The sequence below is a fragment of the Balaenoptera borealis genome (assembly GCF_965194805.1).
Source record: "Balaenoptera borealis genome assembly, chromosome: 19".
NCBI lineage: Eukaryota > Metazoa > Chordata > Mammalia > Artiodactyla > Balaenopteridae > Balaenoptera > Balaenoptera borealis.
This window is the reverse complement of record NC_138878.1, coordinates 21,597,706-21,624,711: the sequence shown is the minus strand read 5'-3', so window position 1 is coordinate 21,624,711 and position 27,006 is coordinate 21,597,706. Positions and strand designations below refer to the sequence as shown.

The window sequence follows — 27,006 nt, the reverse complement described above, 5'->3', positions numbered from 1 at the left end:
CTAAGTGTACCTAGCTGTTACTCTCGTGTGTCAACATGAAAATAATAGCTACAAGTCAAATATTCCATATCCACTGGTCTCCTTGAATGAGCCCTTAATTATCCTCTCCAAACAAACAGGAAGTAAGCGACTTTGATTAAATGTCTACTCTGGGCTTGTCACTGTGCTATTTTCCAACCTGTGAAGAATGTTGTGCCTATATTATGGAGTGCCTTTGTCTCCTTTGCATTATAATTATTCATGCACAGATTTTTCAATCTGCTGTGCTATCAGTGTAAAACCATTGATTTTTTCTTTTTTCTTTTTTTTTTGGAAAGACTGACATGGGATAAGATTTTTATTCCGCTACTTTTTATGGGTTCCCTGACTGATTTATTAAGTTAATTCAACCTGTTTCCTTATATGCAAATTGGAGATTTTCCCCTTAAATTCTATAATGTATATATATAAAATGCCCTGCAGAGTGCATGAAAGATAAAAGGCACTCAATATTTTGTTACCTCTCCCTTCTCTGGTCATATGCTTTCAACTTATAGTTCCTCCTATGCTTCTTTTTATCTGCTGGCGTTGTCCTTCCTTCCCTGGTGTGCTCCTTGAGAACAGAATATATGCATAACACATCTTATTTTTACAATGGCTAAGTAATGTCTAATGTTTAACAGTGTTTTTCTAAGTGCAGTCTATGGGTCACCAATATCAGAGTCACCAGGTTTTTCTTTCAATAAAATGTAGGACCATAGTTCACACAAACCTGACTTAGAATATTAGAGGGTATACCTATGCATTTTATCAAAATTCCAAAGTTAATCTTATATGGGTGGAAATGTGGGAACCACCAACCCAGAAGATTCATGATAAATATTTGCTACATAAATATGTGTGCTATGGTATTGATGTTCTTCTCTTAAGGAAATGATGGTAGTCAGTAATAAAAAGAAAGATAAACATACTTCTTAATATGCTGGTCCTTCTGTATGAATTCTCTGAAGCTGAAATGATGAGAAGGCCTGCTCAAGTTAGATTGGGTTATCTATGTCCTATGATATTATAAACCAGAAAGATGCTAGATTCAATTAGAATCCCCACAGATTGATGCCTCAGACAGACAACTGGAAGAATACTCTTCTCAAAATATGGTTATTACAAAAAATGAGAAATAAAACTTCCTGGGGTCTTTGGCACTATCCTAAGAATGATTCACATTCTTCTGCTATAAAGAGACACAACATAAATAAGACTCAAAGGCTAGAAATTGGATAACTACAGACACCCCAACATTAGAGACCATTGTTAACAGATATTTCTGTCATCCCACTTAACCATTTCTCTGCCTGAAGGATCAAGTACTGCATAATGCTTCTAAAGTTTTGATCCATTTTCTCATTTTTCAATTCCATCTTCTCTCATTTTTTTTCTATTTTGAATTTAGAGGAGTTCCAAGGGTCATGATAGCTTTCCTTGTGTACTCCTACTGATTTCACTCTAAATTCGACTTACCTTAAATCAAGAACCTTTAAAAAAAAATCTTGACATGAAATGGGTCTGGTTTTATTATAGCATCATTTGTATGTGATCTCTGGGACCATGATTCTGCTCCTTTTAGGACTGGGTTGTTGTGTTTTTTCCCCAGCGAAATATGCCTTAACCTTCATGAAAAATAATAAACTACCTAGCTTTTCAGTATCCCATGGGATTTTTTTTTTAAACTTCGTTATTGGAGTATAATTGCTTTACAATGGTGTGTTAGTTTCTGCTTTATAACAAAGTGAATCAGCTATACATATACATATATCCCCATATCTCTTCCCTCTTGCGTCTCCCTCCCACCCTCCCTATCCCACCCCTCTAGGTGGTCACAAAGCACCGGGCTGATCTCCCTGTGCTATGCTGCTGCTTCCCACTAGCTATCTATTTTACATTTGGTAGTGTATATATGTCCATGCCACTCTCTCACTTCGTCCCAGCTTACCCTTCCCACTCCCTGTGTCCTCAAGTCCATTCTCTACGTCTGCGTCTTTGTTCCTGTCCTGCCCTTAGGTTCTTTAGAAACTTTTTTTTTTAGATTCCATATATATGTATTAGCATTCGGTATTTGTTTTTCTCTTTCTGACTTACTTCACTCTGTATGACAGACTCTAGGTCCATCCACCTCACTACAAATAACTCAATTTCGTTTCTTTTTATGGCTGAGTAATATTCCATTGTATATATGTGCCACATCTTCTTTATCCATTCATCTCTTGATGGACACTTAGGTTGCTTCCGTGTCCTGGCTATTGTAACTAGTGCTGCAATGAACATTGTGGTACATGTCTCTTTTTGAATTATGGTTTTCTCAGGCTATATGCCCAGTAGTGGGATTGCTGGGTCATATGGTAGTTCTATTTTTAGTTTTTTAAAGAACCTCCATACTGTTCTCCATAGTGGTTGTATCAATTTACATTCCCACCAACAGTGCAGGAGGGTTCCTTTTTCACCACATCCTTTCGAGCATTTATTGTTTGTAGATTTTTTGATAATGGCCATTCTGACTGGTGTGAGGTGATATCTCATTGTAGTTTTGATTTGCGTTTCTCTAATGATTAGTGATGTTGAGCATATTTTCATGTTCCTCTTGGCCATCTGTATGTCTTCTTCGGTGAAATGTCTACTTAGGTCTCCCATCCATTTTTTAATTGAATTGTTTGTTTTTTTGATATTGAGCTCATGAGCTGTTTGTATATTTTGGAGATTAATCCTGTTCCATTGTTTCATTTGCAAATATTTTCTCCCATTCTGAGGGTTGTCTTTTCGTCTTGTTTAAGGTTTCCTTTGCTGTGCAAAAGCTTTGAAGTTTAATTAGGTCCCATTTGTTTAAAACTCTTAGAGGAAAACATAGGAAAATCACTCTGACATAAACCACAGCAAGATCTTTTCTTGACCCACCTCCTAGAGTAATGGAAATAAAAATACATTTATCTTAACTCTAGAGTTGCCAAGGAAACTTTACTGTGAGATGAGGAACACCAAAGTCCAGGTCACTCCCAGCCAATCTTGTAGTGACTAGGCCTGATTTTAACTGTTTCTCACAGACTTGTAACAACAATGGGTTATGGTAAATGCTAATGTATAGGTATGTAAAATTCTGTGGAAGAAAGGAAGGAAAAGAGTTTAATTCTAACTGGGGTACTTAGGAAAGGCTTCAAACAAAAGGCAATATTGAGTTTCTGAGACAATGAGAAGAATTTTTAGTGGCTGGACAATAAAGTTAAGGGCAATTTAGGCACAAGAAAGAGTAGGTGGGAAACAAGAGAAATATGTAGGTATTTGGAAGGAAGGGGTTGGGATTTCAAGAGGTTGAAAATATTTTGAGTACAGAATTCAAGAGAAATGAAACTAAAGGAAGGCTAGGTCCAATTGATTTGATAGTATTGAATTGAAAACATCAATGTTTTTCTGTGATTAATTTGCATGTTTACAACTGGTTGATTTAGGGTTACATTATAAAAATATCAGCATGGGTCACTATTTATTATGATGCTATTTATAATTATGGACAATAGAAATCATCTAAATTAACAAAAGAGAAGAATATCAAGTAAACTTTATTACCTCCACTTCAAGGATGGTTGTGCATTCATGACAAAGAATGCATATGGTGGAGGTGCGAGATGAAAGCTAATACTGCATGGAATACCAGGTCTTCCTGAAATAAGGGAAAGTTAGAAGAACTAGACCAGGGAGACTAGAAATATCAAGATTTCTAAATTGGGATATACCATCCTGATGCATTATTATCACAGGAGTTCTTTTGTATTTTATCATTTGCTGATATAACTTGTCTTGCGATAAAATTTGGGGTTTTGTACAAACTGAATAATATCTGCTCCCTCCAAAAAATATTTTAAAAGTATTTTTTCTTTTTATTCCTAGACTAGCATTAACATCAAGCCAAGTTCCTATGATTTTTTCTGGCAATATTGAAATAAAAATATGTCACAGGAACAAAGAAAGACTACCTACGAGTTAAATCCCAGGGAATTAAGGTGATTTTGTTCTGAAAACTCCTGCATTGTTATATTAGTACTTCCATGTCTTTGAAAATTTATATTGAACTGATGTGGTTTTTTATGAAAATGATTCAGTTCTAAGAGATAATACTAAGATCAGTGCATTAATTAAGTATAATTTACAGGGAATTAGGATGATACATGTTATATTCTTCTTAGCCAAGGTTCTATGTCTAAGATAAGATCTTTACTAAAATATACATATGTATATATAGTAATTTTGGAGCTGTTCACTTCATTCTTTAAAATCCCAGAGCCAAACTAGTTTAGATGTATTACTAAAGCAAACTAATTCCCTTGAATATATTAAGATACATGAAGAAATAATCTGTTTTTCCACTAATTTCTTTTCATGTAGAAATTTAAAAACCATGAGTACTTTTTCTGACAGTGAATTCTATTCTTATTATGACAATTTGTGACTTCAAAAAATTTAAAGTAGCAGATAACACTACCTATGCTCTACAACTTGGATGAAATCATATCAATAGTTGTTATGTGCTTTCTTCTAGAAATTTTCACATTTTAAAATGAATACCCTGATTTTTTTTCTCACCTAACATGAAGACATAATCTTCCACTGAAGTACTACTGTTCTTTTTCATAAAACCACTTTTAGTGCCTACATGATGTTCCAAAGTTTGGATGTATCATGCTTTATATTATGATTTTTAAATAGCTTTGATCTGTAGGCAATTTTCAGTATTAAGCTAATGGTAGTGAACATATTTGAGAATACAGATCTTTTTGTTTGTTTTCTTTTTGTGCTTTAATTTCTTTTTCTCAACATTTATTTTTTTAAGTTGGCCGAAACCAAGGAAATCTATTTTCGTCTCTTAGAGGTAATCAGTATGAAAAAAAAAAATGTAAAGAAATGGCATTTGTCACTGTAGGTGAACCTTTTGGCTGAAGTCTTTCAATTTTAAAATAAGGTTTATTAATCCATTTGCTCATTTGAGACACTTCAATAGAACTGAGTATACAAGTTTATTTTGGGACTTCCCTGGTGGTCCAGTGGTAAAGAATGCACCTTACAATGCAGGGGCCGTGGAGAGGCTGAGGGCGGCAAACTACAGAGCCCACGCACCCTGCAGCCTGCGTGCCACAGCTAGAGAGAAGCCCGTGCGCCGCGACGAAGAGCCTGCGTGCTGCAATGAAAAGATCCTGCATGCCGCAACTAAGACCCGAGGCAGCCATAAATAAATAAATAATAAATAAATCTTTAAAAAAAAAAGTTTACTTTATGAGTAAAATTAGAGCGATTTCATGTTGAATGCAGCTCAGGTCATTTGCTTTAATGTTCCATATGATGAAAAAAAGTGATTCTGAAAAGAATATGAATGAAAATACATTTTTTCAAATAAAAACACATTTTTTAATCTCTAGGAGACTCACTTAGGTTAGTCAAGTTTCTAGCAGGAGGAGGAGGAGGTGGAGCATTCACATTCGAGCTGGGTAATTTGCAGGAAGTCCAGTAAAGTCACTATTTACCAAGATGTGGTCAGAGTATAGGAAGTTAATCAAGGGATAGTGAAATGCCCTAGATCTAATAGCAGCCTAAAGATATGATAAATATCAGGGCTGAGGAAACAAGAGAAAATAGTGATTACTGGAACAGGGAGAAGAGAGCTGGGTGGATAGGGGGATCTGGTAGCCTGATTGAATCTCCTCCCATCCTCTGACCTTACTGCTGTGTCTCCCATTGGCCAAACATATATGGCAGGCAGAGAGGAAACCAGACACCCATATAGACCAGTTTCCTGGGACAGTACAGAGTAGAGAAGAGTCGAGAGGGCATCTAGGTTGGCAAATGAAAACACCCTCATCCTTAAAAGGCTTCTATGACAAATCCTTTGGAAGGGGGATTATTATTTTGTAAACAAATAATCACCCTGTGTATTCTTTGTTTTGTAAATATGGTAATACTGCTATTATAAAGCAGAATGGAAAAAGAGTTTATTTGAAAAATGTCTGTGGAACCTCAGCTCTGGGGGTAATTTAGCTGCTAACAATTACAAGCTTTTACAAGTTATTTGTTCACATATTTATTTAGTGTTTGCTATGTACCAGACACAAAGCTATGTGCCAGGCATGTACTCTATAATTTGATTCCCTATAAGTATTAGAAGGTTGAAGTTTCTTGCCCACAGACACACAAGCTAAATAGAGGCAGAGCCAACATTTTAGCCTAAGTGGCCTCTAGGGCTAGCACAATTGACTGTGCTCTATGTACAGTCCATACCATCCTTCCATCAGGGAAGATACCGTCACTATGTTTTATCATTGCCTTTTCCTCTTTCCTTTATCACCCCCCAAAAAGCAATGATCATATTTTATTTTATTTTGTATTTGTTTCTGTTGTTGTTGTTAATGGTCTATCTCTCTCCATTTCAATCAACCTTTCCTTCTGAGCATTTGTTTCAGGTTTTTTTCCCTTGGAACGCAGATTCCAAGATGGAATAACAATGCAGGTTTTTCAGAGGGGGGTATACTTAGATTGACGTCTGAGAAAGGAAGGTGTCAGCCTGATGGAGAGCTGGGTGTATATTCAAATTTGGGGGCTGAGTCTTTATCTTTGTGGTGATCTATAGCCACATGAAGGGTGCCAAAGAAAAGAGGCATCCAGAAACAACTCTGGATGCTGTTGTTTTCTTCAGCTGAGACAGTCCTCAAGGAGGATTGACAACTGAGGGCCAAGGGTTATCTTGGCATCACTCCCATCAGGTGGATGAAAAGCCTTTCATTCCTAAAGTGGGACTGTGTAGTGCATCACAGCATCCACCAGAGTAATTATGAATCTCTTCTTTAATGTATAAGCAAAATAGTGTACATTATGAACACATATGCATATACACTTGTATTCTATTATATGCTTAAATGTATTGTTATAAATAACAAATGAGATTACAGTGTAGTCAATTAGCTACTGCATTAACACCTTACAAATTATTTACTATACATACTTACATACACAAAACATGCATGTGCATTTCTATCTAAATCTGTATTATTCCTAGATAGAAAAGGCTCATTGAAAAGTTCATGAATTGCTCAAATGCAGAAATCAATGTGTTTATACCTTAAATTTGTTTTAGATCCTTGAAGTAGGGCAATTGATTGCTATCCATTATAGGCACAATTTCTGAATTCCTGCATCCAGATGACTAATGATATTGTAGATTCTACCTATTTATCAGTATTAAAGAAAAATAAATAAAGCCTCTGTGAGTGGCTCTGATTTTCTGCCCATAGTTGGGCACATTGTTCATCATTATATTTAGGGCTGCAAACTGTCATACAAGCATTTGATTCCTCCCTAACTGTGGATCTCAGGTGGTTTCTTCTGTAGCCAAGGGAAATGATATAAAGAAGTCAAGCCACTCCTTTAAGATGAGTTCTGGGTGGCAAAACCAGAACAGGGTAAAGCCAGAAGAGCAGAGACTATAGAGAAAAGGAAAGAAAACAGCTGGGCTCTACAGATTCTATTTCTTTTAAACTTCACAGTATACCCGAATCAAGAGGTATTTCCAAATGAAAAATCTGAGTTAATGATTTTAAATAAACTTATTCATGGTTACACGTGAAATATTTTTGCAGAGACAGGATTATACCTAGTTCTGTTGACCCAAAGTGCAGGTTTTAATCCACTACTCTTCTATCTCACCTGAGAGAAAAGTTTTCCAAAGGCATGCTTGCATTTGGGATGTCTAACTGATGAGTGCACTGGTATAATGCCAGTCTGCTTACTTTTTCCATTTTCCCATCTGCAATTCTTGACACGGATTTGTGACTATTCCTCTTTGGAAGAGAATGGGTATAGATGTATGAAAAAAATGAACTCTGAAAAATGTTAAAATCTAAAGCAAATGCACCATTAAAGTGTTCAGATAAAAGTTAAATGAAGCTTCTTGTGATTCACTTGGAGATTTGCTTTAAGACTTTTCAATTTCTGGACAAGCCTGCACCTGTCCACAGATTCTGCTTTTCCTCCTTTAATAATTCAGCTGCTGACAGTTGGAGCTTTGCTTCTGCTTCATTAACCTGCTCCTGGGAAGTAGTATTTTCTCAAAATTTTGGTGACATTTTCATTTCTCATCTTTAAAGGATCCCTCTCCACCTCTTCCCGAGTCACACATTTCTACCATCTCAGTCAGATGAACTCTCTCATAGTTATTCAGCCTGACAGTGTTCAAAATCAGGTGCTTATTTTTGTCCTTTGATTTACACTGATCATTTACATCTTTGCCCATTAGATAGATAGTCTCTTTCTTCTTTCTTTTGTCTCCAAATCACAGCACACTGAATTTGCATCCAGAGAGATATTTTGGGTTTGTCTAAGGATGTAAGGAGTTTTCATTATTAATGAAAAGTTAATCAAATGAAAGTAGAATTACTATAATATGTTGACTCCTCAAAAATATTTGCAATGAAAAAAGATCATGGCATATTTTAAGTGTAGGTGTATTGTTTTTCAAGTTCAGAGGACAATCTGTTTACATACTTATGTTCTTTTCTGCTGTTTCTCCTGGTTTAATTCTGGGCCTCTGCTTGGATGCCAATGTACTCAAGAAGGTAATATTCTTTTTCTTCCAAACTCCCAAACATACTGATGTTACCCACACTGGGTCATATTTATAAAATCCAATATTATAACACATGCTGATGTATTTTTTCATGAGTCAGAAAATTTGAAACTAGCAAGTTCCAGAAAAGAAGGGATAAGTTTAGAGCAAAAAAAGATTTAGAAGAAGGCTCTGACTCCTACTGATTATGTGACATTGAGTCGGTAGCTTCATCTTTCTAAGCCTCATTTTTTCTCACTTCTAAAATGGTGCAATTGTCACTGCCTATCTGATGGCGCTGTTGGGAGCACCAAATGAATTAGTACAAGCAAAATTCTCAACATAAAACATGGCAACTTATTGAAAATGCTTCTATTATTACTGATATGAAGTGTTTTGAAGCAGAAGACACATGGGTCTCCAGTGGTAACTTGGTTATCCCCTTTGAGTTTTAGAGTTTTCATAACTGAATTGAGAAAAAAAAACGATACTTTATGTTACTGGCCAAATTGTGTTTCCCCCCTAAATTCACGTGTTGAAGTCCTAAATCCCCATTACCTCAAATCCGCATTACCTCAGAACGTAACCACATTTGGAGATAAAAATCTTTAAAGAGGTGATTAAGTTAAAATGAGGTCATGAGGATGGGCCTATTCCAATATGACTGGTATTCTTACTAAAAGAGTTAATTAGGGCATAGACACACACAAATCAAGGCGCAATCATGTGAGGACATAGTGAGAAGGCAGCCATCTGCAAGCCAAAGAGAGAGGCCTCGGGTGAAACCACACCTGCCAACTCCTTAATCTTGGACTTTTAACCTCCAGAACTGTGACTAAATAAAATTCTATTGTTTAAGCCACCCAGTCTGCGGTATTTTTTTATGGCAGTCCTAGCAAATCAATATACTTTCCTTTAAATATAAAGAGCATAAAATAATGCCCATACATAGGAGGCACTTAGTAAATATTCATTCCATTTCCCCCACTTATGACTTCTATGACATTCTTAATTTTATAATTTGCATACACATCTTTTTCTCTTAAGAACATATATTCTTGATGTCAAAAATAATATAATCCCTACTTAGCACCCTTCTTCTCATAGCTAAAATCAGTGACTTGCAGCTAGTACATTGATGATTATTGGTTAAGTAAATAAATGGACATATGAATGAAAATGCAGCTGAATTATCTACAGAAGACTGAAAATTCTGTTTGGACAACATATGGTTAAATTTAATGGCAACTTTATCTCCAGCATCCTGTAATAGCCAGATGGTAGTAGCCATTTTAAAAAATATTAATTGGCAACCTAGAAGCAACACATTACAGGAATATTTTCCCATGTAACTCTCCTTATTTAGGTGGTATAGAAATGTTCATCTCTAACTAGACTTAAAACCACGTGAATATGGCCTATTTAATATTTTACTTATGTCCTTTTCTTTGTTATCTGGAGTGAGATTATTAATGCAGAATAAATAGGTTAGCTAAATATTCTTGCCAGCCACAAAATAAATATAAACATGCATAGGTCAATAATGCCTTACTTGGAAATTTCCATCAACATTTTTTAGGGAAAGTGTAGGGAATTTGTGCAATCTGCCCGAGACAACTTGAGGCAAGCAGAGACTACCTGTATAGCTGATACCATGCCTTTACACATCGCGCCAACAGGAGGTTAGGAATGCCAACACACAGACTGCCATCTAGAATACTGTAGCACATCACAATCTTTTTCAAATTGATTCAGTAGGCCCATGTGAACACTGAAACAGAATATTTGACTTCATAAGCTCATATTTGGTCGTGCCCATTTACAGTTAAATCATCTGTCAATAGGTTTATTTTCAATCTGGCTACATAAAAAACTATATAACATAGGCACTGAAACAGCATTTCCTAATGTGTGTTTTGTAGAATACTAATTCCTTCACATGTTAATTAGTAAAAATAAAAAAGAGGTAGTAGCATATTCCCTAGTCAATTCAATTTGGGAGACCATGACTCAGAGTTAAACTGAATTTCACAGATTTGCAGAAATTTTAATATAGGAATCTATGTTAAGATTATCCAGACATATGATTTCAAAATATATTCGACTGTGACACCTTAAACCTAGAGAGTGACTTATTGGCTTATTGTACTGTACAACACACCAGTGAAACTGCTCAACATAACAGTAAACGTTGCCAACTCAGAAATCAGAAATGTAACATTGTCTTGTAGAATGAGGACTATATGCCAGAGGCTGGTTGAAACTTAGGAAAAAGAAACCTTGAAAATTCCTATTAATAAGTCCAAGGAACCAGCAGTTAGGAGATCTCCCTTTGGCTTTGGCATAAGACTGGTTTTTGTTTGTTTGTTTGTTTGCTTTAGACTCTACTTACAATTCCTTCTTCTTGAAGGACATTTGAGGCCAAATGCATGTTTTTTGGTTAATCATCCAAAATCAGAATTAACACACAATCCTAGGCCAACTAACAGAGGGAGATAAAGGGCTGTGGAGTAGGATTTCCCTCAGTGAAATAAGACCTTAACAAAACCAGGTGTCCCTCAGTGGTTGAGCTATTTTATCACTCAGTGTGACACAACAGTGATAAATACTGGAGGTCTTTATTCTAAACTTGTCCTTAAATAGATTCATCTTCCCAATTGCCTAGCATATTTTTTTTTTATTTTGGTAACAGGCTTATTGAAATGTAATTTTAGAATATTTTCATCACCCCAAAAAAGATAATATAGTTTTTAGCTGTCACTCCCTAATCTCCATTCCCCGCCCAGGTCTAGGCAACACCTAAACTACTTTATGTATAGGTTTGCCTATTCTGAGCATGTCATATAAATAAAATCATGTATATGGGGTCTTTTGTGGTTGTTTTTCACTTAGCATAATGTTTTCAAGGTTCATCCATTTTGTAAAATACGTAAGTACTTCACTCTAGCTTATGGTTGAATAATATTCCATTGTATAGATATGTCATATACTATTTATCCATTCAACAGTTGGTGTACATTTTGGTTGTATCCACCTTTGCTATTATGAATAATGCTGCCATGAATGTCTGTGTACAAGTTTTGTGTGCATATTCATTTTTGTTTCTGTTTGGTATATATCTGGAAGTAGAATTTCTGGGTCAAATAACTCTGTGCTTAACTTTCTGAGGAACTACCAGACTGTTTTCCAAAGCAATTGTACCATTACATACCCACCGGCTGTGTTGGAGGGTTCTGGATTCTCTACATCCTCACCTCCACTTATTTTCTGTGTTTTGTTTTATTTTTTGATAATAGTCATCCTAATGAATATGAAATGGTCTCGTGGTGATTTTGATCTTCATTTCCATAATGATTAGTGATATTCAGCATGTTTTCATGTGCTTATTGCTTATTCATATATCTACTTTGGAGAAATGTCTGTTGGAGTCCTTTGCCCATTTTTAAATTGGGTTTGTTTTCTTGCTGTTGAGTTCTAGTTTTTTTTTGTTTTTTGTTTTAATATTCTAGCTTTTTTAAAAAATATTTTGGAATAGTAATCCCTTTTCCAGAAAAGGAGGGTCCTGTGGGAAAGGTGGTCGACAAGGAGCCATGTGTCTATCAGTCTATAACACTTCCAGTCTCTCATCTCAGCTTTCATTTGTTTATTTATTTTATTTATTTTTGGCTGTGTTGGGTCTTCGTTGCTGCGCGTGGGCTTTCTCTAGTTGCTGTGACCGGGGCTACTCAACTCTACTGCACATATCAGTGCAGAAAGTTGGAAAATGATATTACATTAAAAAATCTGAAGACAATCAACTTTAATATTTAGGTGTACTTCCTTCAACATGGAGATATATATGTAGATGCTTATCTATAAGGATAGATTGGCTACATCATAATTAGGATTATGCTGCAATAATTTTTTTTTTCAACTCTGCTCTGTTAAATGTCCAAAATAGGAAAATTTATAAACAAAGAAAAATTAGTGGTTGCTTAGGACTGGGGACTGGGGAGGTGGGGTGAGAGGGGATGAGAAATGACTGCTAATGGGCAAAAAGTATCTTCTTAGGGTGATAAATATATTCTAAAATTATTGTGATTATTGAACAATACTGTAAATTTATTAAAAATGACTGAATTGTACACTTTGAGTTAACTTTATGATGCATGAATTATATACCAATAAAGCTATTAAAATATTTCAGTTAACTACATACCAAGTTTTCATAAAATAAATTCCATATTTTCTTTGCAATTTCATTCCATCACCTTATGTTAAAATGAATATAAACTTAAGTTAGTTTGTTATATAAATTGTGAGCTTATAAGGGTGATCACTTTGCTCTAGTTTGAAAACTTTACAAAATATTTTAATAAAATAATATATGTCCTTCCAGAAAAAAAAAAGTTTTTTAATGGATTCCTTAGAACTTTCTATATATATAAGATCACATTATCTTTGAATTGGGAGAACATTACTTTTTTCTTTCTAATATCTCATTTTCTTTCCTAATTGATGTTACTATAACTTCCAGTGTAATGTTAAATAGAAGCAGTGAAAGCTGATATCCTTGTCTTGTCCTTGATCTCAGTATGACGTTTGTTGTGGGTCTTTCACAGATGCTCTTACCAGGTTAAGTTCTGACACGAAGTACTGATTGTTCAGTGTTTTTATCAACAATGTGTGTTGGATTTTGACAAATGTTTTTTCTGTATCTATAGATACAACCTTGTAGGTTTTTTTGTGGTTTTTAAAAATTAATATGTCCTATTAAATCAGTTGATTTCTGGATGTTCAACCAACATTGCATTCCTGGGGTATATTCAACTTGGTCATGTTGTATAGAGCTTTTTATATGTTCCTGGATTTGTATTGCTAGTATTTTGTAGGGGTTTTTTTGGTGGTTTTGGGGGATAGTTTTAAAATTACTAATTCAATCTCTTTACTTGTTCTAGGTCTATTCAGATTATCTATTCCTTCTTGAGCCAGTTTTGGTAGTTTGAGTCTTTCTGGGAATTTGCTCATTTCACCTAAGTGGTCTATTTTATTGGTGTACTACTGTTCATAGTATTCTTTTATAATCCTTTTATTACTGTAAGGTAGGTAGTAATGTCCAGTCTTTTTATTCTGATTTTAATAATTTGAGCCTTGTATCTTTTTTTCTTGATCAATCTGTCTAAAAATTTGTCAATTTTGTTGATCCTTTCAAAGAAAGAAACAACTTTTGGTTTTGTTGACTTTTCTCTATTGTTTTTTTGACTTCTGTTTCATTAATTGCCAGTCTAATCTTTTTTATTTCCTTCCTTTTGCTGGCTTTGGGTTTACTTTGTTATATTTTTCCAGTTCCCTAGTGTGGAAGGTTAGATTATTGATTTTTAGATCTTTACTCTTATTATTTTAAAGAGGTATTTACAGCTATAAAATTCCCTCCAAGAACTGCTTTAGCTGCGTTACATAGTGTTGTGTTTACATTTTCATTCATCTCAAAAATATTTTCCATCTTCTCCTGTGATTTCTTCCTTGACACACTGGGTTTTTAAGAGTATGTTGTTTAGGGCTTCCCTGGTGGCGCAGTGGTTAAGAATCTGCCAGCCAATGCAGGGGACATGGGTTCAAGTCCTGGTCTGGGAAGATCCCACATGTCGCAGAGCGGCTAGGCCCATGAGCCACAACTACTGAGCCTGCGCGTCTGGAGCCTGTGCTCTGCAACAAGAGAGGCCACGACAGTGAGAGGCCTATGCACTGCAATGAAGAGTGGCCCCCGCTCGCTGCAACTGGAGAAAGCCCTCACACAGAAACGAAGACCCAACACAGCCAAAAATAAATAAATAAATAAATTTATTTAAAAAAAAAAAAGAGTATGTTGTTTAATTTCTGTAGATTTCTGAGTTTCTCAAATTTCTTTTGGTTATTGATTTCTAATTTCATTCCATAGTGGTTATAGAGCATATTTTGTCATCTTCCTTATGGATTGACCCTTTTATTATTACTGTTATTACTTATATAGCTGTATGTAATTCTACCATTTTATTTTAATCTCTATGTCTCATGTGTTTTTTGTTTATCTGTTCCTTCTTTACTGCTTTTTTTTTGTTAAATGATTCTTTTTACAATGTAATATTTTAATTCTTTTAGCTTTTAAACTATATTTTTGAGTTATTTTGTCAATGGCTGCTCTAGAGCTTACCATATATTTACTTATGAGAATTTACTTTAGAGTTACACTAAATTAATTCCAGTGAAATACAGAAATATTATTCCAGTATAGCTCTGTCTGATAAACTAAGCTGGCCCACAAGTTACCTTATATCTCAATGAAGTTATCTGTCTGTCTTAATTGCTTTTCACCACAATCTCCATTATTTTGAAGAGTACCACTAGGCTTTAATTTCCCCACATTCTATTGCAAACAAAGTCAGTTCCTTTGGGAAGAACTTCACTGCATTATCTTTTATTACCTGTCTCTCCTCTGGACAGAATCTCTGAGCCATGGCTCTGAAGCAGAAGACAGACATAGCAGCCACTTCTCTCCACATAGCATCCGTGATTCAGGAGCTGGGTATTTGATGACGGAAGACAGTAGCCTCTGGTCTTCTCAGCTTATCTCTCCCAGCATGGGACCTCTGTCTTACTAATGGTTGGATAGAGACTAATCAGGATCCCAGTATTCTCAGTGGGCCAAGGTAAAACTTCCATCCCACGGGTGGAGGCTGAGTGGAAAAATAACACCTCCCTTCCTTGGTTGTACTCACCAGGAACTCAGACTCTTTAACAGGTGTTTGAGAGAGGATGAGATATGCTGATGATCCACCACTTCTCAGAAGACACTGCAGACTTATACAGGGAGATGGGGCTAGTGGGAACCATTTGCTCTTTGTTGCATTCACCTGTAGTAGAATTTCTGTCACAAGACTGAGAAAGAGTGGGAGCGGAATGGGTTTAAATGCCCTCAAACTCTTGCTTTTCTAACTGTGTGTTAGCAGATTTTCTTGAATAAATGTCTCTTTATTTGCTGTATGCCATTAGTCCATTTCCAGAGACTTTAAATGGTTGCTATGTCATAATTTTTATGAGTTTCACTAGGGAGCAGGTCTACAGAATACCTCATGTTGAGATCTTGGATATATAACCGCTCTCTTTAGTTTGTTTCTATACTTATTATTTATCTGCTGAGATGTTGAGATTTACTATTCACTACAGCTTATCAGTGTATTTTAGTCTTTGATCATAATTTTAAATTTCTTTTCCTCAAATTCAAACATTTGAATCATCTCAAGGTCTGTTTCTATTGATTTGTTTTATTTTTATGACTCAGATTTTCCTGATCATCCTTGGTTTACATTTTACTGATTTATGATTTGTTGGACACGGAGAATAATAAGTTGTGTGGAATCTGGACTATATCATCTTCCCTTAAACAATACTGAGTTGTATTTTGTTGGTAGTTATTTAACTGGTAATTCTTTTTCAGCCTTTCAAGCTTGGTTCTATTCTTTGTCAGTGGTAATCTATTAATATTTTGACCTCAATTCTGCAGCGTGGCTTTAATTCTAATGTGTGATTCTTACTCCTAAGACTTGATCTTTCATGGGTTTCAGTAGAATGCTTATTCCATGGGTTTCAACGAAATCCCCACACTCTGCCTGAGCCTTGTCACCTTGATCTGTCACATTTCCACAGTCAGAAGGCCAGTAAAAATGTTGAACTGATCTTATCTGCTTCCTCTCAAATTTCACAGTCATGTCCTACTTGTTGTTCAATATCTGAAACAACAGATGGTTGTTGATGATTTTGTGCATGAGGTTTCCATTCACTGAGATAAGAGCTACAGGACATAAAACTGGTTTGGGGAAAGGATCGTGAGTTCAAATTTAGGGGATGTAGAATTTACGGAATCTTTAGTATATCCAAAAATATATGCCTCTTAGTTATAGGAATGCTATAGTAAGGCATTATAGATAACTATGAGGACATCTGTGATCAAAGCTCAAACAGGTACCTATGATTTCAACCAGGGATTTGAGATAAGACCTCAGAATGATTTCTAATCCTCACTGGAGATTGGGCTAAATGTATAGTTGCCAACATTATCCTGGTTAGGTTTGTATAAGAAACTGGGCAGAGATAATTTTAAGGAGTCAAGGGACATTGACATTGGATGAGGTGAGGCACTACACAGGACAGAGACTGATACTTCCAATGAGTTTCTATTTCACTGGACAAGATAAAAAAACATTTGATGGGTAGTTTTGTGTTGTGGTTGAGTACAAAACATTGATACCACTGCATTTAGGGTCTCCTGTGAAAGTCAGTATGCATCAGCAATGCACTTCAAGTTAAATAGCCACGTAGTATTTGTTGGAGAAACAAAATAACTATAGCTTCTCATAGTTTTTTATCTCCTGAGGGCAGATGTTCCTGATAAACAGGCATTAGTGTTTCTTCCATTAGGAACTTTAAAAAATATAAATTAATGTCTTAGTATTGTAGCTTCTGTAGTGGTCTCTTGTGTTTTAGAATAGCACGAATCAATTCACCAAGGCTAGAGTCCTCTCACATTGTAAACCAATGAAATTAAGTTTGTGAATCTGAAAAGCTGAAAAAACACCCCTGGGACTGAGGAAAATGTGAGAATAAGACTGAGAAGCCATGATTCCCTATCCATCTTCCTACACACTAACATAGCCTCTGTCATCTGGGAAAGAAGAACAGTTCTCACCACACGAGTTAAAAGCTGTGAATGTGACCTAGATAATTCTTGAAGAATTTAAGTTGAAATACCTCCTTTAATGTCTACTGAAAGAAAAAAAATAAACCTTCATTCCTTAGAATGAAATTGTGGTAAAAACAAGTGTATATAGAGAGATGGATTGAGATGAAAAAAGTTGCTCTCCCAGGTAAACTGTCTGAATATATCTGGCCATGCTTTAAAATAGTCTCATCATATTTAAATCATTGGAAATACTGTGTGTGTGTGTGTGTGTGTGTGTGTGTGTGTGTGTGTGTGTGTGTTGGTTTAGATAATAACCAAACATTATTCTCAGCCATAAGAATAAATAACTTCTCCAAAGGAATAAGAAATACTTGGCATTCAAGAAATATCTAATTTGAAATGATTATGCTATAAATAATTTTCTCACTGAAAATATGATATTTTACCCCTTAGTATAGTTCTCCTTTGATACTTATCTCAAGACAATAAATTATATAATAAATTTTAATAGTAATAGCTTCCTGTTTTAATTAGAACAAGGACAGAGTATAAGCAGGATGATCGCCTGGCTTGATGCCCAGCTATTTTATAGATGCCTGAAAATTTTTTTCTGAATGATTAACAGTTGGTATTGAAACAATATCAGAGGAATGAAAATTGAAGAAAAACTTGAGCTGTTTAGTACATAAAGGTAAAGTCTCCATGTTGGCATTCCCATTATCCAAAATTTAATGGGAAAAAGACATTGGGCATGATTTATCCTGCTCATAAGAAGAGTACATTTAAAAGAAGGAGACACTTGGCTTATTACAAAGAAAAACACTAAGAAGTGTTCCACAGCAGTTTAATTTGCTGGCCTTGATTCAGTAGTACAGTTCATTGACTAAAGGGAATGAGAGAAATGTTATTTCTTCTTTGGAGACAGTCTTAACTGGGTGACCTAAATGGTTTTCTCCAGCACCAAGCCTATAAAAATTTAAACATCTCGGGCTTCCCTGGTGGCGCAGTGGTTGAGAATCTGCCTGCCAATGCAGGGGACGCGGGTTCGAGCCCTGGTCTGGGAAGATCCCACATGCCATGGAGCAGCTGGGCCCGTGAGCCACAACTACTGAGCCTGCGCATCTGGAGCCTGTGCTCCGCAACAAGAGAGGCCGCGATAGTGAGAGGCCCGCGCACCGCGATGAAGAGTGGCCCCCGCTCGCCGCAACTAGAGAAAGCCCTCGCACAGAAACGAAGACCCAACACAGCCAAGAATAAATAAATAAATAAATAAATAAGTTAAAAAAAAAAATTAAAAAAAAAAAAAAAAAAAAAAATTTAAACATCTCAAGATTTTGATTAATTTGTCCATTCATCCATTAATTCATTCACATTTAATTTTTAATATCTATTTTATTTCCCTAATTGTGTTAGTTACTAATGATCAGAATTTTGGAAGGTACACATTGCCCTTACCCTCTCACAGCTTCAAGAATAGTAGGGAAAACAAGAATGAAACAGGCAGTGTAAACAGCATGTGTTATGAGGTATAACTGAAGAAGGAGAGGGAGTTTTGGAAGCATAGAGCAAGAGCTCTTCAGTGCTAAAACTGTGCAACAATATGGAGTGTTCAGGCACCACCAAGGAAATTTCACACTCCTCAAGATACTTCTGTCAAATATCCTGGGACCAAAGTATAGTTTGGACCATCAGAGAATCAAGAATCCAGGGTCACGTTTAGAGAGTGAGAAGAAGCAGAACAGAAAACCCATTTTCACTGAGGCCTCTGCCACTCAATTAATTTTCCTGGAGGTCACTCTAGTGTGGTAATATCTCTTCTTCACAAACAGCATACTATCCATCATTACACTCATTAGTGAATTCCTGTGACGTAAGTTGATCTTAGACAATGAAAAGATGGAAGTTTTGGGTTTGGCTGTGCAAGTGTTTTTGGGATTTAATTGACTTGACATTTGAGATTTACCCAGTAAACATTATACACCCTGGAAGCTCCAAAGGATTGATAACAACAACTTTAGAGTCTCCCTGCCAAAGGATGGAGAAAGCTCATTTAGCCTTTCTGCAACTATTTTCCTAGGGAAAAAATGCTTCCAATATGATACAATAGTTATTTCCAGGTGGTGGTATGCAATATATCAACACAGAAGAGGATTTTGTCCCAAATAGCAACAAGGAGTAGCAAAGTAGTTTGACTGTAGGTATTATGTTCTATACACACTCACTGTATATTTTTCTTATTATTCATACTGACTCTATTTTGAAAAAGAGCTATAATACACATTTTTGTAAAATATGACCATGTAAGTCTATATGAACACACTATAAATAATAATGCACGGTGGACTTCTACTTTCCCAGTTTCAAAGGTTACAGGTATGTGAAATTAGGTTAGTTAAAAACTTTATTTTACAATTGGTGAACAGATTCTTGGGGTGGGGAGATTTACATACACACACACACACACCCTTCATATTAAGTTTGGGTACAGTTTGCAATTCATTAGCCAAGGATACAGAAACAAATGATAGAGGAGATGAAGCCATGTTTATACAATTTTACTTGGTTACAGAACTTCAAAAGAGACAGCAGTCAGCTATGTTATCCACAAAAAAGAGGGTCAGTGAGAGATTAAATAACCATATTTACTGCCTTGTCATCTCCCTTTTATGTTGTGGCTTAAAAATATGTTTACCACCTGAATCATTATTTGGGAATATGTACAGATATATAAAACCCTCCTCTTCCTTTTTTTTTTAATTCCAGTTTTACTGAGATATAATTCACATAACATAAAATTCACCAATTTTAACATACAAAACACAACCATATCCACATCCAATTTAAAAACATTTCTATCATCTACAAAAGAAATTCCAAACCTATTAGAAATCACTCTTCTTATCCTCTCACCCCTAATCCTAAGGAAATACAAATCTGATCTCTGCCTGTATGAATGCGCCTATTCTCAGCATTTCATATAAATGAAATAATATAATACGTGGTCTTTTGTGAATGTGTTCCTTCTTTTAACATAATGGTTTCAAGGTTCATCTATGTTGTAACATATATCGGGACTTCATTCCAATTTATGGTTGAATAATACTCCATCATATGAAAATGTCACATATTATTTATTCATTCATCAGCTGGCGGACATTTGAGTTGTTTCCACCTTTTGGATAATACTCCTATAACCTTTGTATACACATTTTTTGGGGGGATGTACATTTTTGTTCTACTTCAGTATATGCTTAGGAGTGGAATTGCTGGGTTATATAGTAACTTTATAATTAACATTTTGTGGAACTGGCAAAATGTTTTCCAAATGGGCACCATTTTACATTCCCACCAGCAATGTTTATGGTTTCCAGTCTCTTCACATCATAGTCAAACATCTGTTTTGTCTATCTTTTTTACTATAATGATCCTAGTGAGTGCAGAGTGATATCACATTAAGGTTTTGATTTGCATTTCCTTAACAACTAATGATACTGAGTAGCTTTTCATGTGCTCATAGGACATTATATATCTTTTTAAGAGAAATGTCTATCCAAATACTTTGCCTATTTTTTACTTGGTTCTGTATCTATTTTTGAGTTGTAAGCTATTTTTATATACGCTATATACAAAAGCCTTATAGATACATGATGTGCAAATGTTTTCTCCCATTTTATGAGTTGTCTTTCCACATTCTTGATGCTATCATTTGCAGCATAAAAGTATTTAATTTTGATACAGAACCATCTTCTGTTTTTCTTTGGCCAGTTGTGCTTTTGCCATCATGTCTAAGAAGCAACACCTCATCTAAGGTCATACAGATTTGCTCCAATGTTTTCTTGTAATAGTTCTTTTAATTTTAACTCTTATGCTTAAATTACTGCTTGATTTAATTTTTGTATATGGCATGCAGTAGAGGTCTATTCACTATTTTACATATAGATGATCAGTTACCACTATAACGTTTATTGAAAGACAAATCTTGTCCCACTGAAATGTTCTAGGCACTCTTGTCAAAAAAATTATTGACCAGAAAGTTAAGAGTTTCTTTCTGTACATTCAAGTCTATTATATTAATCTATAAGTCTACTGTAAACCCAGAATGACACTGTATTGATCACTGTAGCTTTGTTGTGAGTTTTGAAATAAGAAGTATGAGTCCCCCAAGTTTATTCTTCTTTTTCAAGATAATTTGACTCTTCTAAATCACTTCTATTTCTATATGAATTTTAGGATAAGTTTGTCATTTTATGCCAAAAAGCCAGATGGGAGTTTGATACAGATTGCATTGAATCTGTAGATCAGTTTTATGTACGTCTTCTTCTTAACAATATTAAGGCTTCCAATCTGTGAAAATGGTATATGTTTTCCTTTATTTAAATCTTCTTTAGTTTCTCACCAATGTTCTGTAGTTTTCAGCACTTCTTTAAGTTTTATCCATAAGTATTGTATTTTATTCTTTTAGATGCTATTGTAAAGAGAATTTTCTTCATTTGATCTTCACATTGTTCATTCCCTGTGTATAGAAATACAATTGATTTGTGTATATTGAACTTGTATCCTTCATCTTTACTTAGGTTGCTTATCAGTTCTAATTGTGTGTGTGTTTTAGTGAACTCTTTACAATATTCTACATAAAAGATCATGCTATCCACAAATAGAGATAAATTATTTCTTTCTTTCCAATCTGGATGCCATTTATTTATTTTTCTTTCCTAATTGTCCTAGAATATCTGGTACAATGTAAAAGAAAAGTGGTAAATTAAGAGGTTGGGATTAACATATACATATTACTATATATAAAATAATTAACAAGGATCTACTGTATAGCACAGGGAACTCTACTCAGTACTCTGTAATAACCTATATGGAAAAAGAATCTGGAAAAGAATAGATATATGTATAACTAAATCACTTTGCTATACACCTGAAACTAACACAACACTGTAAATCAATTATACTCCAATATAAAATAAAAAATAAAAAAAAAGAAAAGTGGTAAAATCAGATATTCCTGCTTTGTTCCTAATCTTAGGAAATAACTGTCATTCTTTAACCATTGATTATGATGTTAGCTGTGGTTTTTCCCTAGGTGCCTTTTATTAGGTTGAAAGAGTTCCCTATTATTACTAATATGTTGAGTATTTTTAGCATGAATTATGTTTGATTTTGTGATATACTTTTTTCTGCTAATACTGAACTGAGATCATTTAGTTTATATTTTTAATCTGTTGATATTGTATATTACATTAATTAATTTTTAGATATTAAATCATCCTTGCATTTCTGGGATAAAGCCCTCTTGGTCATGGTATATAATACTTTTATACATTATTGTATTAATTTTAAAATTATTTGTTGAGATGTTTTGTATCTATTTACATAAAGAGTGTTAGTTGTTTTATTTTCTTGTGCTTACTTTGTCTGGTTTTGGTACTTAGTATGTCCTCAAAGTTCAGAGATTATCTTATTTAAAATTCAATAGAAATCACCAGTAAAGCCATCTGGTCTTGGGCTTTCTTTAGTGGATAGTATTAAATTACTAATTTATTTACCTCTTATATGTCTATTTAGAGTTTACTATTCTGCTTGAGTCAATTTAGGTAGTTTGTACCTTTGTATGAATTTTTCCATTCTATATAACTTACCCAACTTGTTGGCATGTAATTGCCTATAACGTTACCTTATAAATTATTTTATATTTCTAAAATTAGTAGTTAAGTCCCCTCTTTCTTTTGTGATTTTAGCAATTTCAATCTTATTTTTTTTTCCCTTTGTCAGTTGAGGTAAAATCTCATCCATTTTGCTCATCTTTTCAAAGAAACAACTTTTTATTTCATTGATTTTATAAATTTATTTTCCAAATCTTTTAAAATTTATTCTGTGATCTTTATTATTTACTACTTTAGGCTTGCTTTGTGTTTACTTTTCTCTTTTTTTATTTTCTTAAGGTGAAAGACTAAGTTACCAATTTGAAACATATATATATATATACAAAATATTTATTTATTTACTTATTTATTTAAATACAGGTGTTACAGCTATAAATTCCCTTCTCAGTACTCCTTTAGCTGCATCGTATAAGTATTGGTATTAGTAGCTTCATTTTCATTCATCTGAAAGTGTTTTCTAATTTTTCTTATGATTTTTGACCAATATTTTTATATCTATCTATGTAGATAGATATAGATATTGTAATCATTACTTTTAACAATTTTACGTCTCTTAAAGAAGCTGAGAAAAGAATAGAAAGTAAACATATATTTGTAGAGTTTATTATAGCAACACTTTATTTACCAGTTCTGGTTTGCTTGGTTTTTTAAAATGTGAATGAGTTCCCATCTGGTCTAATTTCCTTATTCTAATACATCATTTTTTCCCACCCACTTCCTTGTGCTATTACTCTTCATTATTACAGTTCTCTAACATATATTGTTTACTGTAATTATTGTTTAAATCAGTTGAAAGGAAAAATATAAAATGATACTGTCTTTTATAATTACCAATATAATTACTTTACTAGGGCTTTTTTTTTTTTAAACATCTTTATTGAAGTATAATTGCTTCACAATGGTGTGTTAGTTTCTGCTTTATAACAAAGTGAATCAGCTACACATATACACACGTTCCCATATCTCCTCCCTCCTGCATCTCCCTCCCTCCCACCCTCCCCATCCCACCACCCCAGGCGGTCAGAAAGCACTGAGCTGATCTCCCTGTGCTATGCGGCTGCTTCCCACTAGCTATCTATTTTACATTTGGTAGTGTATGTATGTCCATGACACTCTCTCACCCTGTCACATCTCACCCCTCCCCCTCCCCATATCCTCAAGTCCATTCTTTAGTAGGTCTGTGTCTTTATTCCCATCTTGCCACTAGGTTCTTCATGACTTTTTTTTTTTTTTTCCTTAGATTCCATATATATGTGTTAGCATACTGTATTTGTTTTTCTCTTTCTGACTTACTTCACTCTGTATGACAGACTCTAGGTCCATCCACCTCATTACAAATACCTCCATTTCATTTCTTTTTATGGCTGAGTAATATTCCATTGTATATATGTGCCACATCTTCTTTATCCATTCATCTGTTGATGGACACTTAGGTTGCTTCCATGTCCTGGCTATTGTAAATAGAGCTGCAATGAACATTTTGGTACATGACTCTTTTTGAATTATGGTCTTCTCAGGGTATATGCCCAGTAGTGGGATTGCTGGGTCGTATGGTAGTTCCATTTTTAGTTTTTTAAGGAACCTCCATACTGTTCTCCATAGTGGCTGTATCAATTTACATTCCCACCAACAATGCAAGAGTGTTCCCTTTTCTCCACACCCTCTCCAGCATTTATTGTTTGTAGATTTTTTGATGGTGGCCATTCTGACCGGTGTGAGATGATACCTCATTGTAGTTTTGATTTGCATTTCTCTAATGATTAATGATGTTGAGCATTCTTTCATGTGTCTTTTCTTTTTTGATGTTGATTTAAAGTGCTATCTGAGGCAAGGGTAAGTTAAAATGCCACAAAGCTCTCCTACCATGTTTCAGTCATCTTATCCTTGACTTGGTGTTTTCTTGGCTGCTATAAACTCTTGACTACTTTCCAGAGTTCTGCCAAACTTGACATTAAGAGTCTTTGTCCATTTTTCTTTCTTGTGGAGGAAGAGGCCCTTGGAGCTCCCTTCTTTGCCATTTTCACTTAGAGACTGATCTTAAGCCCCACTGTGCCAGTGAGGATTCTGCCCTTTGTTGACGGATTTGTGTATGGCTTGGGAAATGCTTCACATCTCCTCTACATCTTACTCTGATTGTTCCTGAGTGGGTACAGGCTAGTTCATGCATACAGCCTCCTAACCAACAATTATGTGTGATCCTAGGAGGGCCCTTTGGGCTGTATCCCTCCCTCTTTTATACTTCTGACATTTCTGATTTCATGTGTGTGTGTGTGTGTGTGTGTGTGTGTGTGTGTACAGTTATTCCTCTTGGCTATTCCCACCAAGAACAAAGTTTCTGCATCATGAGGTGATGAGTAAATTCCAGCAGCTTCCCCTGCGCAGGATGAAAACACAGCCCTAGACTGGGAGCTGTGATGAGATGGAGTCCTCATATCCTGGCTATACCTATCCAGTATAAAGCCTCTGGTTTAGAGCTTCCATTATCTGCAGCTCGTAGGACTGGCAATAGGAGCAGTCTCTGGCGCACATGTCAGACTCTTTCTGCCTTACTAAGATTTATTAAATTTTTTTGAATAAATGTTTTTCACGTGCTATATGCCCTTGGGACAATTTCTAAATAATTTTAATAGTTTTGACTTTACGTGTTTGTTTGTTTGTTTTTGTTCCTTTCTAAATATATTTCTCTACTTAAGTGGTTGTTTTGCTGGGAGAGGGTTCACTGAGCTACTCATTCTGTCCAGAAAGGAGATCTGCCCCTCCTCCACACCCACACACTTTTTAATGCCACGCTCCTCTTTCTTAATTCAAACTCAGCATAAGGATGAAAATTTTGAGGTAGAGGGAAGAAGGCTTAAGGAAATGTGTCTAAAAGACTGCCAAGGCAACCTTGAGAAGTGATTTGTCAAGGTGATCTTGAGCTCTCCAGTAACCAATAATTACATTTCCCCACAGTGATCAAGCACTGGCTATTTAACTACATCTGTAGATATATATTTTGGTATGACTTACTATGTATTTACTTTAAAAAATAACTCAGTTTCATTGTAGACATCCATTCATCCTCCACTCCTCATGAACTTTTTTATGAGGTAGAGCTCACCTGTGATAATAATGACATGCTTTTTCAAGACCCTTGCACCAGGTGTCCTAGGCAATCCCCATGAATCAAACACATTCGTTTATAAAACAACCTATGAGTTGGGAAACATTACTATTCACTCTTTACAGATACAAACTGAAAGCAAAAAAAATCAAGTAACTTGTTTAAGGCCATGTAGATATCAAGGTCATCAAGATATCATGTGTTATCAATTTATCAAGTTATCAAGATATCATAGTTATCAAGGAAGCCAGGGTTCAAATTAGGCAGCAGGATCCTAGTAACTAAACCGAGGCCTGACCAATCAGAACCTTCCTTTTCTTTAGAGTTTAGGAATAAGCTTATGTTCAGATTAAACCAATGCAACCAACAGATGTTTGGCTTTCAGAAAAAGAGATTCACTCATCCCATATGCACTTGAACCTCTGAGTATGTTAGGATTCTTCCTTCCATCTAGCTACTATGCGACTGAAGAGACTAAGGCTGCAGAAAGGAAGGCAGCCTAAAAGTTGGAACTTGATACTTATCACCATTTGAACCATGGATCCAGCTGTGCTTCAATTCATGAAAAACTGAACAATTCAGTTATATAAGCCAATACATTTATGCCAGATTTTTCTGTTTTTTTTTTTTTTTTTTTTTTAGTGTCTTAACGGACATGTCACCAGGGTCACAGATTCCAAAGTTCAATGAGGTGCCTTTTTGGTGCCATTCACTGTCAGTAAAAACACAGTACTTTAAAAGTTATATCTTGACAACACTGTCACTTCTAAGAAAAAAAAAAAAGGCTATGTGTGTGTTTGTGTGTGTGACAGTGTGTTTATACACAAATGTACATTTAGTCATGGTTTTTATCGGTTTCCTGTCATTTTAGTAAGATAAAATGTACACATGTATGTATATGTGTGTGTGTCTGTTTATACACAAACAT

The 27,006-nt window shown here is 35.1% G+C and overlaps 1 long non-coding RNA gene across 1 annotated transcript; it reads right to left on the bottom strand.

The window, feature by feature from the left end:
- Position 1: 1 nt before the first annotated feature.
- Positions 2-17,566, bottom strand: LOC309617225. Its single transcript, XR_014237813.1, has 2 exons — positions 12,438-17,566; positions 2-6,483 (listed from the first exon to the last, which is right to left on the bottom strand). It is a non-coding gene; the product is annotated as an uncharacterized lncRNA (long non-coding RNA).
- Between the last annotated feature and the right edge of the window lie 9,440 nt (positions 17,567-27,006).